The following is an 18,605-nucleotide window of genomic DNA, read 5'->3' as shown; positions in this document are numbered from 1 at the left end:
AAGTGCAGGACTGACCGGCGGACCACACCAGCGCAAACGCCGCCACTTCGACGAAACGTTAATCCCCTCAGACAGGGAGACCGCGGCCCTCGCCTATACAATGGCTTGTGGGCGACTTGCCGGGCATTCACCTGCTCTTTAGCCCTGTCCTAAGGGCACGCCTTGGCCATTGCTCTGCTGTTCCGCCCTCTACCTACACAGAGATTCAGTTCAGCAATACGTATTAAAATTAGAAATAGGTAATCTCAACTACGATCACTCATGTCCCCGAAGAATTAAGTCCTGCCTTGGGTATACGTTACACTGTTGAGAACAAAATCTGATAATCATGTCACTGATTCGGTAAGTGTGCGTAATTAGAATGAAACTCGAGGATAGCTAAAGCCTGATGCATTTGACTGTCATTTCTCAGATGTAGCTGACTGGTTTCTGTGCACATGAATGCCCTTACATCGTTTCGACATTGCCTGGTATGTACGTCTTTCCCATGCTGAACAGAATTTCTCAGCACAAAATCAACGTCTCAGTACAGTACTTCTTCGTCAGAAGCCGATTCATGCTATGAGATAGTGACAGAAACAGAATGAGACGGGGGGGGGGGGGGGGTGGAGGGAGAGAGAGAGAGAGAGAGAGAGAGAGAGAGAGAGAGAGAGAGAGAGAGGACAAGTAATAGAGCTATAGGATAGAAGAAGGAGGACATTTCTACACTCCCAGGCCTAACATACACTTATGATCCAATATATACTGAAGAGCCAGAGAAACTGGTACACCTGTCTAAAATCGTGTAGGGCCCCCGCGAGCACGTAGAAGTGCCACAACACGACTTGGCATGGACTCAAATAATGTCTGAAGTAGTGCTGCAGAGAACTGCCACCATGAATCTTGCAGGGCTGTCCATAAATCCGTAAGAGTACGAGGGGTAGAGATCTCTCCTGAACAGTACATTGGAAGCCATCCCAGATATGTCCAACAATGTTCATATCTGGGGAGCTTGGTAGCCAGCGGAAGTGTTTAAACTCAGAAGAGTGTTCCTGAAGCCACTCTGTAGCAATTCTGGACGTGTAGGGTGTCGCATTGTCCTGTTTGAATTGTCCAAGTCTGTCAGAAGGCGCAAGACATGAACGGATGCAGATGATCAGACAGGATACCTACGTACGTCTCACCGGTCACAGACGTATCTAGACGTATCAGGGATACCATATCACTTCAAGTGCATACGCCCCAAACCATTACAGAACAGCCACCAGCTTGAACAGTCCCCTGCTGACATGCACCGTTCATGGATTCGTGAGGTTGTCTCCTTACCCGTACATGTACATCCGCTCGATACAGTTTGAAACGAGACTCGTCCCACCAGGCAACATGTTTCCAGTCATCAACAGTTCGCATCCCGCGCCCGGGTTCCCGGGTTCGATTCCCGGCGGGGTCAGGGATTTTCTCTGCCTCGTGATGATTGGGTGTTGTGTGATGTCCTTAGGTTAGTTAGGTTTAAGTAGTTCTAAGTTCTAGGGGACTGATGACCATAGATGTTAAGTCCCATAGTGCTCAGAACCATTTGAACCATTCATCAACAGTCCTACATCGGTGTTGACGGGTCCAGGCGACGCGTAGAGATTTGGGTCGTGCAGCCATCAAGGGTACGCGACGGTGCCTTCGGCTCCGAAAACCCATACCGATGATGTTTCGTTGAATGGTTCGCACACTGACACTAGTTGATGGCTCAGCGTTGAAGTCTGTAGCAATTTGCGGAAGGGTTGCACTTCTCCCATATTGAACGTTTCTCTTCACTCGTCATTGGTCCCGTTCTTGCAGGATCGTTTTCCGGCCGCATCGATGTCGGAGATTTGGTGTTTTACCAGATTCCTGATATTCACGGTACAGTCGTGAAATGGTCGTACGGGACTATCGCCACTTCACCGCTACCTCGGAGGAGATATTGTGTCCCATCGCTCTTGCGCCAACTGTAACATCACGTTCAAACTCACTTAAATTTTGATAACTAGCCATTGTAGCAGCAGTAGTCGGTCCAACAACTTGGCCAGACACTTTTTGTCTTATATAGGCGTTGCCGACCGCAGCGCCGTATTCTGCCTTTTCACATATATCTGTATCTGTGTACGCATCGCTATGCGAGTTTCTTTGGCTCTGTATTTGACCACGGCCTGCCAAAGACCGAAAGCTGCCTACTGGTGTAGTGGGAAAGCGGTCATCAATGTAGAGCAGAGGCTAACAGCGGATCATCAGTCTGCAGAAATCTAGTCAGTGAAGTAGTGGGGGTGGTGATGGAGGGGGAGGAGGGGGCAGTGGAAGGGGCCAGACTAAAGACTCTACAGACGCCATCTGACACACATTAATTACATTTTTTAGATGACAGAGAAAGGTTACTATATCTCAGAGTGTAAAGGTGTATGAAAAGCATACCAGAATTCTGCAATGGATATAATGTCTGTACTACCGAATACAGGGAGGTGGGCAAGTACCCCATCGAGCCTTCAGCCCCGTCCAGGACGCCTATGGAATCATTGTGGCGACGCAAATGGGAAAGTCCACTAGCATAAGCGATTAGAAAAGAGGGATAATTTTGTTATGCCCCGTATTGTATCTGTGTATGCTACGCAGCAATTACAGTAACAGGAGTCGAAGACTCTGTTGTAAGTGTGAGTAATTTGAAGTGTCGGAATCAGATTTTCTAACCTTGAAAGAAGTGAAAGTTGTATTTTCGAAAATACTTAGAACTCAGAAAATGATTTTATTGCGTCTGACTAGAAGTGGTAAAGAATGTTTGGAAACATGGCCTGACTCAGTATCCATTCCTAAAGCAGGACCACACGTTTTACAGTAATATGGGTAATTTTAATCAATTCTGTCACCAAAGGGTTAAATAGGCAGAGTTTATTAACTCGCTGATGCGTCGAAACTGCGACAAGCGAAAATGCGTTGGACTGAATGATTTGGTGCTTCTTAAACATCTCAGATCAGCCACTTTCGTATGCCGAGGTTTGCAAGCCTCAAAGTAAGTCAACAAGTAAAATGACTATGCTTATTTTCATTCATAAATTTCGTATAGAAATGTATTCTAGGGTAATCGATCTCTAAGATAGAATGCATTCATTACAGAAAAGCATGGCATAAGAATAGTATGTGCTGATCTCCCTTGATCATCTTCTACGGAACCATTGAATTACGTAGTGCGGTATATTAACTAAGCAACATCACAGTTAAAATTTCTGTTTTGAAAGTGACTGTAATCAACCCATTAGAGTTCAGGAGGGATAATAAGATCGATATTTTAAGTCTAGAGGAAAGAATGATCTTCTGTAAAACTGACCTTAACTCACAAAGACTCTAAAATCAGCGAAATTGGAAAGGTAGCTGAATACCTTCAGGGCAACTCCTACTCCACAAAACATTTTCTTATTCAGAAACTTGTAGCGTATTCAGTGCGAAAGCACTACATAACTTCCTGTGTTAGTAAACTAAATATTTTCTGTTGCTTGAACCTATCTGTAAATTGTCGGCATTCAGTCGTGTTTTAAACTAGGTATATTAGTATGCTATAAACTGATTCGCTACCTGCCATTTTAGCTATACGCTATGAGTTGTTTCTAGATTCCCACATGATAAGGCATTGTACACGGACGGCTGTGAAATGACAACCGCCACCTAAGCCAGCCCTTTTCGTGATGTAACTGTATCTAGAAAAAAGTTACACTTAGATGCCAATAGTTCATCGATGATCTGTTTCACTAATGAAAGATTCCCGTTCGAATAATTGTTTCTACAGCCTGGGTAGAGTCATGACACAACTGGTAAAAATATTCACCAAACGTTTGTTATAACACCTAAATATTTCAGAACTTTAGAACTAGGCACACTGTCGTAGTAAAGTCACTAATTTCTTTCTTTAGTAGTAGACGCCGGAACGGATATCTGAAAGTGCTACTGCTTTAGACAAAAGCTCCCTTCTCTGTAAAACAAAATCGCTATAGGACATTGCGACTGGAATTCATCCATGGCTATTCGTGCATCACTTTGAGAGAGACTGCAGTATCTTTACTAATAGCAAGAACTCAAAATAGTCGTGAAGTAAATTACACAGAGGAAAGAATTCCACAAATAATGGACGTGGTGACCACGCGCATAAACCGGCGGCGCGTCGGAAGTGCTACTGCATGCCGTGTATAGAAAAGAGAAAACCAATCTGTACAAATGTGAGCTGACTGCGGTTCATATATAGTTAATCAGCTCGAAGAAACTAATGATTGTAGTAGCTGAACTTAAATTCCACGGATTCCATTTCGCCATGTGGAACATTATAGATGTCAATGATTGTGTTATCTCGTCTGTTATCTGCTCCAGATCAATTTCTATACGCTTCTATGATTTATTTATGTCGTTGCTCAACATTTACATGAACAGCCAAGCAGGGAATTTTGACTAACAAGAGAATTAAATGTAGGGTTTAAAATGTTGCGCTACCCGAAAAAAACCTGGAAGTTAAATGAAATGAGGAAAAATAGGTGACGAAAGAAATATATGCAAAATCAACACCAGAAGCAGTAATGGCCGTAATTTGACAGTTAAATAAGGGGTAAAGCAGAAAATGCTTAGATATGAAGACGAGAAATTAGTGTTAAGCGATTTGGATACAGGCTCCAGAAGACCCTAGGAAGCGTAAAACAAACAAACAGAGATATGCTAGATGAAAATAAATAACAAAATCCCGACAACTTTAAGTAAGAAGTGGAACACACGAGGCCGGATAGGTTCTTGAAAAAAGAGCTACAACGCAGAATCGCACAACGTAAAGTAGCATCCAATAACAGGAACAAGCTAGTAAATACAACAGTAGTATTTGAAACATCAGGAAGCAGCGTGTACAAACTTAAGGCTGAAATGTTGTCATCTGCGGACAGGTGTCGTGGTCAGCAGTATGTCGGTGTATCAGAAGAAGGTACGGAAGGAGTGTCTTAGTAAACTCATATGTAGACAACACGAAGTATGAACGTAGCAGTGTAGAGAACTTAGTCGAAGGAAAGCCACACACGTGTGTAGAACGTATTTTAGAAATAGTGTGTGACAATCTGTTGCCGGCCGGAGTGGTCGAGCGGTTCTAGGCGCTACAGTCTGGAACCACGCGACCGCAACGGTCGCAGGTTCGAATCCTGCCTCGGGCATGGATGTGTGTGATGTCCTTAGGTTAGTGAGGTTTAAGTAGTTCTAAGTTCTAGCGGACTGATGACCTCCGCAGTTAAGTCCCATAGTGCTCAGAGCCATTTGAACCATTTTTTGAACAATCTGCTCTCAATAGTTCATCGTATAATTATAGGTACGTCCGGTCACCATTACTGATTATAACTTTAGGCTATTGATGCAGACTGCAGAAAATTATTTAATCAGGTTTGTTAAGTGCTTATGCCACCGCAAAGATGGAGACCTTTTACGAGTAACTAGCATTGAACCGAAAATAAATCAAAGACATACTCTTTGTTTGATAGGAGTACAGGTAGGTAACCGTGAAAAATTTTCTCGTAAAAATGTTACTGTAGATATGGTAGACAAATCTGTCATGCGTATCAGGTGCAAATGTTCAAGTCTATTACTGAACTACGGCGCAATATCGAATAGCCAAAAGCCAATCGTTGCTGTTCTGTGTTGACGTCAAAACATCCGCTTGTTACAGTTCATACTGCTGTCGTGCTGTTCGCTTTAGCATCTGAACATAAACGCTTTCCCCCCTGGTGTTTACAAATAATTTAAAATAATAGAGCAGTTGAAGAAACGTGCTAGTAGAAAGAGCTTAGCTTGGAGAATTGAATGGGACAACACCAGACATTAAAAAAGGCAGAGTCCATTACAAAACTTGCTGCTATAATTGACAGTGAAGGTGGAAGGGTGCAGAGAAGAACTAGGAAAATCACAGAAATCAGAATTTAGACACAGCACAAAGCTTTGGAAAACAACATTCCTTCACGCGTCTTGCTGTGTCCAAGAGGCTCATAGGCTCCACGCGGAAAAGGAGAGTTAGAAAGGTTGCCTGAACTTTAGGCGTCTGCGGCGAAGTGCATCAATAGTTCCTACACGGCAAACTGAGGGTGACGACTTTGCCGCACTATTTTACTGTGGCGGCCACGTGAGCGGAAGGTAGAACTTTCCTAAGTATTCTTCTGCCCGTCGAGTACTAAGGCGACGGCGAAGACTCACCTCGTCTACTCGCGGGGCCGCCGTCCTGCCAATTAGTGTGACGACCTTCCGCCACCCGTCTTCGTCGGCTGACGCTCACTTGCCAAATTCATCGTTCAGCGGATTGACTTGGAGATTCCTGAAAGCGTAACCTAAACTGATTAATACTCCGATACAAAGCGATTACTAGTCACACGTGTCTTCCGGCGGTTTCCTGCACAAGAGAGTTAAATACTGCACATACTGATTGAGTAACCAGTATTGTACACTTTTCTTCAGAACTGATATCAAATTAAAGCATCCGTTTTACAGAAAGTCTGTCATTGCAACTAAACGACAACGATACGATCATTTTTGCCGTCATTTTTCTCAATTTCCGTCGTTCATTAGTTGTTTCAAACTTCGCGGAGGTCTATTCCGTCTTTGCGACAGAGTAAAAGACAGTTTGTTTTTTGCTATACCATTTTCGCTTCTTTTATTGGTTGAATATCTTCAGTCATCTGTGATACGTCTGTGATTTTTATGTAACAAATGTTTATATAGTAGTTACAAGTATGTCACTGTATAATGTTTTCTCTTGCTATTCTCTTTTTTTTTCTTTTTAGGTTAAAAAGCTTTGCCGCACAAGTTTCGTGAGGTTAAATTTTCGTTCGGTTTTACTTAAGATATCCAAGGGTCTTAATCCATGTATGGAAAGATATTTACTCAGTCTGCAATCTCCAGATGGCCAATTTTCGGCTTATTTGCGACCACATTTATTTGAACACTGCCTCTGTGTGTTTTCAGTGTGTAATGTTTTACATCCGTGTTTGTTACTATTTTAGTGACTAAGTGACTAACACAATCAGTGACCCATAACACATAGTCACATAACAACACACACAGACACACAGACACACACGCGCGCGCGCGCGCAAACAGATGCAAACAAACGCAAACACATAAGAAAAGAACAAATATCAGACCACATATACACGTCACAAAGAGAAAAAATCCAGTCCATTCACATGAAGAATCTCACTCGTACAGTAACCACATATACACATGTCGAATGAACAAATATCAAACCACACATGCACACCACAACATAAACAAAAGACAAAAGATAAACGCACAGCGACAGTTGACAACACTACACGCTGAAAACACACGAAGTCGGTACACAGTCAAAAGTGAAATTGAAGTGTTAAGATAAATTTGATCGGAAAAACGACAAAAATCTGCCATCTGGAGTATCTAGACCGAGTAAATTCACCTCCAGAACGACGTTCATGAATTAACAACGTAAGAAATTGTAAGTGACACGAAACTATGATTTAACCTCAAGAAAGTTGTTCTATCCTAAAAAAACAAGAGAATTAGATGAGCAAACATGATGTAGTAAAATACTTGTAACTACTGAATAAGGAAATTTTTATATACACAAAACAAATATATATTGCAGGTGACTGAAGATGCTTCACAAAAAAAGAAGCGAAACACCCGTGTTAAAAAACAAACAGCTTTCTTTTAGTTGCAAAGGTGGAATATACTTTCATGAATCATTTTTGGAGCCGCTCTGTCTGGGCTGATTAAAGAATCTTCTTGATTTGAAGGATGCGATCAGAAAAATATTCAACACGAGCTCGATTGTGATGCTGATGACCCCTTTCTATAAAGAAGATGACCGACGATGAAATGACTGTTATTGTCGTCTACGACAAACACCTCAGCGACCGCAGAGGGGAGCCCAGGCACAACGAGCGTCATGAAGAAGGACCGTCCAGCATCCAGTGGATGAGGTCTCCGCTGCCTTGACGTCCCGAGAGAAATTCTAACAACAAGAAAAATACGACGATGTTCAACTCAAGTCTTTAAATGATTTGCAAGACTTAGAGGTAAAGAAATGAGTGTAAGTCAAATTTTAACCTTGCCTTTCTAAAGTGGAGCATACTTTAAGAGTCATTTTGAACTATTGTAACTAGACCACTATTGTAACTAGACCATGCAGTCAGTTCACTGTGTTATTTGTACGATATGAGTGCGCTTTTTGTGTGTGTGTGTGTGTGTGTGTGTGTGTGTAGTTTTGCATTTCGCCAAGTGCTCTTTTCTCATTTCGCCAAGTGCTCTTTTCTCATACTCTATTACCACTGATACATGTTTTCGTAAGTAATCGGTTATCCGAAAAATTGATTATAAGAACACGCTCCGTCGCCGTTATTTTGGATAATCGATGTTCTCCTGTACGTTAACACACAATAACGAATATCTTCAACTACTCCTTGACCACAAGCGTCTTCCCTGCTACATGGAAAAGAAGTTGTTAAATAACTACACAGAAGAGACGATACCACAGCATCTTTCGACTATCGCATCAGTTCTAGTCCAGGGGTTTATAAACGATTGACTTATAGTTAACAGAATCTGCCAGCTAACAAAATAGGTTATGTTTTCGTGCTCACACAAACATGTTTCACCACAGTTATGCCACTCTCTGTGAGCGTTTAGTTTCTTTCTCTTTAGATTCTGTAGGGGAACATGTTTGTGAAATACCAAAATGCAACTATGTTTTATTACTAGGCGGACTGTGTTAATTATGTTTTAGCAAGCACGAGTACTAAGGTTAATGGGTACAAGATGATAGACTAGCCTACTGGACGAATACCGAGCAGGACTCGGCATCCACTGGAGCACAACATTCGCTTTAGTAAAAGTCACAAAGAAACTGAAGCTAGTGACGGACGGCCAATAGGCACATTTCATGTGATATTTAGATTTGGGGCCTTTGGATTTTGTTGACCTCAGGGTTTCACATGGCAGCCTATATTTTCTCGTAAATAAAGAACAATGTTTATGGTCATACACTTAGCGCCTTGCCAATAGTGCGTCATGTAGGTGACAACAAGGCCATAGTGGAGGCAGGCAGTATAACCCATTTCCTAGGCTTAAGTATCAAACTGCACAGTTTTCTCGTTTTGTGTCAATGACGTGTCATCAGTTCTGTGCCACTGTAAATATCCCATGTACGCTAACGACCTCCAGTACATAGTCGCTTGACCTGAGGGTTGTCAATAAACTCAGTGCTGACCTTTATGAAAGTGAGGAAAGAATGTGTATACTTAAGTGACTTCTAGTTTGGGAAATTTGACTCCCTAAGTAGTGTGTGTATTAACATAAATCAAATCAAGCAAATGTTGACCTCTCTTGTCAAATAATGCCCCGTTAATCTGCTGCTCATTGCTGTCTATTTAATGACTAGTGCTTCAGTTGTCTCGAGATATGCTACCTCGTAAACATCGATTGTACACTGATAAATGATCTGTTGATGAACAGACACGTGTCAAGAAATTAAGATAATTTTGATCGCCTATAGCTGTGCGAGCTGCGATATTTCGCCATGTGAGAATTTTTTGTACACTGTTGAAATACGTTAGCATCTTTCACTATTTTTATTATTATTGTTATTTTTCTTCTTAGTAATAACAGCATGAGTATTAGCAATATTCCAATACTATTGCCAATAGTTCCTAATAAATGCTGATACTCCAGATGGCATTAGATCAGTATATGCAAATCCTGTTCCAAACATATTTCTCTACTTCTGTACGTATCGTTATTGGTACTCTCTGCAATATTGTTGTGGTTATTTAAGTAAATTGTGATATTAAAACAGTCTTTTATGTGGGAAGCAACAGTTTCGCGTCAGATAGAGCTTTAATGCCCTATTCTAATTATTAAAACACACACACACACACACACACACACACACACACACACACACACACACACACATCCTCTACCCGTGACTCTCTGTCGATCTCCTCCATTCTCCCTGTTCATCTCCTCGCCTTTTCTTTCTCTGCCCATTTCTTCTCCTCTCCTCTCTCAGTCCATCTCCTCCTCTTCTCTTTGTCTGTCCATTCCTTCCTCCCCTCTGTGTCTTCATCGCCTACTGCCCCCTTATACCGCCTATCACTTCCACCTTCCGTCTCTATGTACTTCCTCCTCTTTGTCAATATCCTCCTCCTCCTCCTCTGTCCATCTCGTCCTCTTCCCTTTTGTCTATCCATTTCTTCCTCCATCTGTGTCTTCATCGCCTAGTCCTCCCTTATTCCGCCTATCACTTCCTTTCTCTGTCTCTCTGTACTTCCTTCTCTTTGTCCAATTTCTCCTCTCTCTATGTCTTTCTCCTTCTGTCCCTCCCCCTTTTCTCATCTGCTCATCCCTCTTTCTGTGTCCATCTCCTCCTTCCATCTCTCTGTCTCTTCATTCCTCCTCCCCCTTCTCTCTCCACGTTATCACCCCCACTGCTACGGCGACGTAGGGTTTGAAACAAAAGCATCAGTGTGTATTACAGTTGCTGACAGTCAGCATGGGTGTGGACATGACAAGCCGGGCTTCACTCGTAAAGCTGTTCCCGTTAAATAAATGTGTAGTGGTCCTCTTTCCCTGCTGGGGTTGAAGAACAAATAATTCGACGAGTACGGCATTGCTCCTGGGAGAGGCCGACGGCCAATTGCACCACACATTGTTGAAAAAGTTACTACTGCCACGAGTGAGAATGCTGGAAGCAATGTGACATCAAATCGTGCATAAGCTCTGTAACGACAGCTGAATATTCCACAGTCCACCGTTGTTTCGGGTAGCGGTAGAGTAGTCTCTAGTACCCTTCCAGGCCATAGTGGATGCAGATGTTCGTCACACAGAGCAAACTTTTTGATATGGAACGTCAACATGGAACGCAATTAACAAATGTTAACCTCTCCCGTGGAAAATAAAATGTGTTTATATGAATGGTTTGTCTGTCATTTTCCTTCCGCAAGTTCTTCCACATGTTTCCACAAATTTTCTTTGCCCTATGATCTCTCGTCTTTCATGCAGCGAAAGTTTAATTGCAACTAGTCTACAAATAACTTCCGTTATGTTTTATCATAAAGGTAAGGAAACTTCCATCTTTTGCAAATGAAACTTTAGTACCAGATATGTTTTGCCTGTTCAGTTAGGCATATTCAATGATTTATAATACATATAAAATTATTTAATTGTATTTATTTTGAAGAGAGATTTGGGGTGATCCTTTTGCATTTAGTTTGGGTAGAGCTGTTTCTGTTTGGAGTTGTATGTTTGTGCTTTTTACTTGCATTTATTTTTGTGTCCTGTTGATGCAGCCATTTGTTGTCCTATATGTGCTAAAGGTATATGGCATACGTTCCTTCCAGTAAATATATCTTTATACATAACCCATACTGTAGAAAATTACACATTCTTGCACTGCTCTTTGGTCACATGCTTTAGAGGTAACTTCGTGCATTAGGGGATCTGTAAATGTACTGCAGAGTTAGTATCATTATGCATTTCAGACAGCTGTCTATTACAGACACGATAGTGAGTGTAAGTCCACGATCCAGACGCATATCATAGATTCGTTAGCGACCACAGAAAGGAAAATTTGGAGATTTGTGGTAAGGTCCTATGGGACCAAACTGCTGAGGTTATCGGTGAACCGTGATTTATTTTCAAACAATATTCTTAAGAATTCATTTAATTTACTAGCGATTCATCAAGAACGTTAACACATTTAATCACACTATGTAAGCATAGAAGTAGTTGCCAGGGAGTAACTTATGAAATCATAACCAAATTCCTTTTAACAAATGGGAATTTTATTCACTTTAATAGTGCCTAAAGCATTTTTTAAAAGAAATAGATTTAAAATTATAATCAGAACGCACCCGGTAAATACCAAAGTTACAATTTATTCAGAGGCAGAAAGAAACAACTTTTGACCGTTTGAGCTTTCGGGCAGAGAACCTTGCCACCCCCTTTTGACACAGCCGTAGTTACGACCGCTCACAACAGCCTCTGAAAGACTACACTGGTGCAAATCTGAAACACACCAGATAACTTTGAACTACGAGTTTTAACAATTTACACAAGCACACTAACTATGCACCCCCCCCCCCTAGGAGGGATGGAAATGTTACAAAACATTAACAATTGAAATATTAACCTTGCCACCGAGGGTGCAACTCGAATTTAACTTCTAAGAAAAGTCTTACAGTGAAAGGGTGGCAACTTTATATTCTAAAATGATCATTTAAATAAAAGCCCATGAAATGCAATCTTATATAAAATTCTACATGGTTGGTGTAACGTTCCCTGGCGGCACACACACTGTTAATAAACTGAAATGACGTTTAATTGTACTATGTACGCCGCTATGAAGCAATTCGTATGTATTGTAATTCTTTAACAAATAATATTATTTAATTTTGTATAAAGGACGTTGGTTATTATTGTAATATTTTCTGTAATAATATTCTCTATGTATTTATGATTGTAATATTTCTATACTCATAATGTGATTACGAAATATGCTAATATCTGCGATGAAAAAATGTGAAATATAGCCACAGACGAAAATAATGTAAGATTACAAAGAGATATTAATAATCAGCAGTAGTATAAATAGCACTACATAATGTGCATTCTTTGTCGTCTTCCTCGAGAGCTGAGAGAGAGAGGAACCTGTGACGTAGCATTATATGCATGAGTAGACTTCTTTTGTCTGTATCTGTCTTTAGCCGCCATTAGAGGATAAATTATAAAGGTGTGTAATTTTAATTATTGTTGTGGTCTACATACATTATAATTTATCAAAATTGTGTATTACTAATGTAAATTAGCTTGCCCATGTCATCTATAATATTTCTTTAAAGAATTTTCAGCACTTTTAGCGATTATAGTTGGTGTTGCTGGGCTGTGCCGCGACCGAACGGTTTGCAGCGGCGGCACATTTAAAAAATTGTTCCGCTATAAAATTAACCAAACCCGTAAATCTGGAGCAGGTAAAATTAGCAGTGAATTACGAAATATTTTTCTTTTACAGCGATCCTGAGGCTGACTGAATTTATTACTGGTTTTACATTTGTGCATTCATAGGCGGATAATTAACGTTGAAGTGGTTAATCTGTTGGTTCTTTCCATTTCTAAAGCAAATAACTTAAACGTATAGTGAAAAGTGTTTTGTCAATGATGATTAAACGTTCAGGTCGGTTTGGCAATATTTAACCATTTTACGCTAGCAGAGACGGTCTTGTGTTCCATAGCTAACGCCGGGAAAGAATTCAGTAAATATTTAAAAAACCCACTGCATTTAGAAAATGTGTGCCAAGGCCGAAATACGTAAAAAATTTAATTTAAATAATTTTCAAAGTCATAAATGTTATTAATCAGTTAGTTTGAATTTATCAGCATGAGAGGGTTGCTAAAGTTCACGTAATTTTAGGTGTGCTTAATTCTGTCTACATGAATTTTTATTACCACACGTAAAAAAAAAGGGTTCTACAACAAAGTTCGTACTGAAAGAGTAGATAACAAAAATATTTAAAGCCATTTCTTCCCCATTTTCATCCATTCATTTTACATAATAAATATTATATATATATATATATATATATATATATATTCATTAAATTGGCCAAACAATAGTTAAGATGCTCTACAGTACACAGACACCACCTCCCAAGATCATAGGCAATAATATCAAAGTTTTCGAAGATCAAAATATATTTCAGGTATTAGGCCGTTACACTCCAAGCAATAACTTCGTTAACACACCAAATCCGACAAACATGACTAACGTACGGTACATTGATATGGAGATTATCGAACAACCCGAACCGCAGGTTGCTCTAATCCGACCCTACTCCACAAGGGAAAAACGGACCACCCAATTTATAAACAACCACCTTCCCACGAGTGGGCAAAAAGAATAGAGTGGTGGGACGACCCCAAAGCAAAACGGCTGATGACCTCACCAAGAAAACAAGTAGAAATTAACAAGAGTAAATCAAGCAACATATCACCAATCACTTAACTTCTAAAAAACTGCGATTTCTCGAGAAGACCTGGCGCAGCACCTGCAAATCGCTCTCCCGCACCGTCCGCTGCCAGCCGCTTCAACGAACGCAGGAAGGCGCGCCGATCTCCCGTCTCACGGCGTCGCAGCTCGGACCGGACAGACTGATGTCGCGAGTTGATTCCTGTTGCTCTCGTGTCGACCGCAAAGTCACTACCCCTCGCTATACGCCGCGGCCCACTGGACTCACGTGGCGACCTCACATGCGCCGAAGCTCAAGACGGACAAGTCATCTTGTGTCTCAGTGCGCGACCGACCAACCAATCGATCCAACCGCCAATGACCACCATTGCCTGAGCAAAACTCGAGCAGACTGGCGGCCTAACGCGCCAACTCAGATGCAGGAACTAAGCCCCGACCGGGCGACCACTGGCTGACTTCTCTTACTGGCGGAGCGGAAAGACTCTCAATTTGCCGGCTTTAAAGGTTGGTCCGAACGACAGACAGAAACTAACTGCCTAACAAATGCGGACGAGAGACAGACCCAGACTGACCGACTGGCGAGCTAATAGCGCCCCTTAAATGCATGAGTGAACAGGCAACCTTTCCCCTTTCCCACCAGAGGGAGACACCAAAGCTATGATTGCCACAGCGGCGCCATCGCCAGAACGGAGGGCGACTGCTTCACGCTACGCACTGCGGCGCGCTCTTCAAAACAGCAATATTTACCATGGCTCAATCGGTCCCTAAGCTTACACACTACTTAATCTAACTTAAACTGACTTACGCTAATGACAACACACACACGCCTCTTGACCGAGGGAGGACTCGAACCTCCGACGGGGGGAGCCGCGCGGAACGTGACAAGGCGCCCAAGACCGCGCGGCTACCCCGCACGGCCCACAGCAAGGGCAATGACTTTCTAATTCGTCACCTCCTCGCATTTTCATTCCGGATTGCAGGCGTGGAAGTAAGAGCGCCGTGGCCAGTGCGATTTCAATTAAAAATAATTGCTCTACTTTCTTTTTTTTTTTTTAGACGGAACGAAAGGTTTATTTTGTCAGCGGGGTAAAACTTTCTCGCCCCCGTCCCCCGGGCTCTATTAAAAGACGCTGGGTTTAATTATAAAATTCCAGTGCAGGGATTAAGCCTCTCGGCCTGGCCCTTTTTCCCTTTGCTTGCAGTACAGCCGTCCGTTCCTTACCGTGGCGGGACAAAGGTCGGCGGCTTCCAAGTGGTTAACGGTTCGGTGCCTCGTGAAAGAAAGGGTTCATAGGAGGGGCGATGGGGGGAGGGGAGGGGAGGGGGAGGGAGGGCACTGAAACGTCGGGCGGCGCAGGACGAGGGAGGCCCTCCTGTTTGCCCCACTGCTTGATAGCTGCCAGCTGTCCACGGAAAGAGCACAGTAGCCGGGGACCAATTCACTTAAATGGAAAAGAGATCGAGAAAATGTCTCCGTGGTGCGTACAATTCTTGACGGGGAGCCAGTAGTCGTACTTCAAGGAGAAACTGCAAGATCAGCTCGCTTCTAAACTGATACTGTTATTACTCAGCTGCGAGTCCGTAGAGGGTGGTATATGTGACGTACAGTATAACTGGTCAGCATTTCCACCCGGAATTTACGAGTGTAAGTCGGACCTTCCTTGATCCGCCTTGGTGGGTCGTGTCGTCGGATTTCCTCCTACCTGTGCGCGGTGCAGCTCTCGTAAATGTCGTCCCGCGCAGAGTCTTCATTGGCGCATTGGATGTCTCTGTCGGTGGAAGCAAATTATCTGAAATTGCTGTCGATCGACTTTGGGGTATCTATTTAGTCGAAATTAACATTCAGAATGCCGTAATATCACTTTTATTCCTATTAGATCAATAATGAAACACTCGTGTCACAAATTACTCGTAACCGAGAGCATGGCTACCATCGAACAAGATAGAAAGAGCTCTTAGCGCCGACTGCCAACTTTGCCGCGCAATCCGTATCTCTCACTAGTTTCGTCACAGTTTGTAGATTTCCGATCAAGTTCGTACTTACTAAGATACGCATTGCTTAATGAACGGGTGTGAATTTTAACGAGGCAAAATTATGATAAATAGTTTTAAACATCCAGAGGCTCCTCCCAGTATTCATGTTGTCATAAATTACTTTAATTATTAAATATAAACAAACAAAATCGGTGACTTTGGCGCCAAGATGGCGGTACTCCCCGTCATGTATATTTCCCAGGCTGACGCTTGTTGCTACGGTCCAGCGCCGAGCCCCACCCCACTACGCGCAACATATGGTCGCTTCGTCACCTAGCCAGCCAGCGTGGGAAATGCTCTCCGACTCATGCCCGGCTACGGACTACAGCACTTCCTAACTATCGCGAATACATCAATAAGAGAGAATAATTTATTAAAACTGGTAAAAATGTCTTCCTCACGTAAGAGGCACCTTCCAAAACCCATAATCCCACCTTGCCATGCCACGTTACCGACGCTCACGGTCTGACGTCTCACAGATTGTTCATGGCAGGAGTTTTTAAATTTCTACCGTCTGTCGTTATAGAATGTCTTGACAGTAGTAGTCGGACAGTGATGTGCACATAAACGGATGACTGTAGTACAGCGTAGACAAGATAAAAAGGGCAGTGCATTGTCGGAGCTGTCATTTGTGACTCAGGTGATTCATGAAAAAAGGTTTACATCGTGATTATGACCGCACAACAGGAATTAACAGAATTTTAGCACGAAACAGTAGTTGGAGCTAGACACGTGGGACTTCCCATTTCGGAATCGTTAGGGAATTCAATGTTCCGAGATCCACAGCGTCAAGAGTGTGCCAAGGATAGCAATTCGCAGGCGTCAGCTCTCGTAGCGGACAACGCAGAGATCGGCTGCCTTCGCTTAACGACCGAGAGCAGCGGCGTTTGCGTAGAATTTTCAGTGCTGGCAGAAAAGCAACGCTGCGTGACAGAAATCAATGGGAGACGTACGACGAACATATCCGTTAGGAGACTACGGTGATATCTGGCTATAAGGAGCAATGGCGGCAGACGACCGAAGCGAGTGGCTGTGCCAAGAGCATTACGTCGCCTCAGCGCCGCTTCTGGTCTCGTGACCGTATCGTTTGGACCCTGAAAGACAGGAAAACCTTGAGATGGACAGATGAGTTCAGATTCCAGTTGGTAAGAGCTCATGGTATGGTTCGAGTGTGCCGCCGATCCTCACGAAGCCGTGGGCATTTAGCAAGCTATTGGTGGCTCCATAGTGGTGTGGGCTGTGTCTACATGGAATGAACTGGGTTTTATGGTCCAACTGAATCGAACACTGACTACAAACAGCTCTGGTGGACTGCTCGGAGTCCATTTGCAGCCATCCATGGACTCCATGTTCCTAAACAACGATGGGATTTTTATAAATGATCGTGCGGCTTGTCACAGATGTTCGCATTTGGTTTGAAGATCATTGGGGATACCACCCAGATACCACCCAGATCTCCCGGCATGAATACCATTGAACATTTATGGGACGTGATGGCAGTTTATGTACAAAATCCTGCACCGGCAACACTTTCGGAATTATGGTCAGTTGTAGAGGTAGCTGCAAAATACTAACACGATTTCTTTACAGACGAATGGAAAAACTGGTAGAAGCCGCCCTCGGGAAAGATCAGTTTGGATTCCGTAGACATACTAGAACACGTGAGGCAATACTGACCTTACGACTTGTCTTAGAAGAAATATTAAGAAAAGGCAAACCTACATTTCTAGCATTTGTAGACTTAGTGAAAGCTTTTGACAATGTTGACTGTAATACTCTTTTTCAAATTATAAGGGTGGCAAGGGTGAAATACAGGGAGCGAAAGGCTATTTACAATTTGTACAGAAACCAGATAGCAGGTAGAAGAGTCGAGGGACATGAAAGGGAAGCAGTGGTTGGGAAGGGAATGAGACAGGGTTGTAGCATCTCCCCGATGTTATTCAATCTGTATATTGAGCAAGCAGAAAAGGAAACAAAAGAAAAATTCGGAGTAGGTATTAAAATCCATGGAGAAGAAATAAAAACTTTGAGGTTCGCCGATGACATTGTAATTCTGTCACAGACAGCAAAGGACTTGGAAGAGCAGCTGAACGGAATGGACAGTGTCTTGAAAGGAGGATATAAGATGAACATCAACAAAAGCAAAACGAAGATAATGGAATGTAGTCGAATTAAGTCCGGTGATGCTGAGGGTATTAGATTAGGAAATGAGACACTTAAAGTAGTAACGGAGTCTTGATGTTTGGGGCGCAAAATAACTGATGATGGTCGAAGTAGAGAGGATATAAAATGTAGACTGGCAATGGCAAAGAAAGCGTTTCTGAAGAAGAGAAATTGGTTAACATAGAGTATAGATTTAAGTGTCAGGAAGTCGTTTCTGAAAGTATTTGTATGGAGTATAGCAATGTATGGAAGTGAAACATGGGCGATAAATAGTTTGGACAAGAAGAGAATAGAAGCTTTCGAAATGTGGTGCTACAGAGGAATGCTGAAGGTTCGATGGGTAGATCACATAACTAATGAGGAGGTACTGAATAGAATCGGGGAGAAGAGGAGTTTGAGGCAC

Source organism: Schistocerca cancellata, chromosome 9 (assembly GCF_023864275.1).
Source record: "Schistocerca cancellata isolate TAMUIC-IGC-003103 chromosome 9, iqSchCanc2.1, whole genome shotgun sequence".
NCBI classification, from domain to species: Eukaryota; Metazoa; Arthropoda; class Insecta; order Orthoptera; family Acrididae; genus Schistocerca; species Schistocerca cancellata.
Note: the sequence above shows the minus strand (reverse complement) of the source record.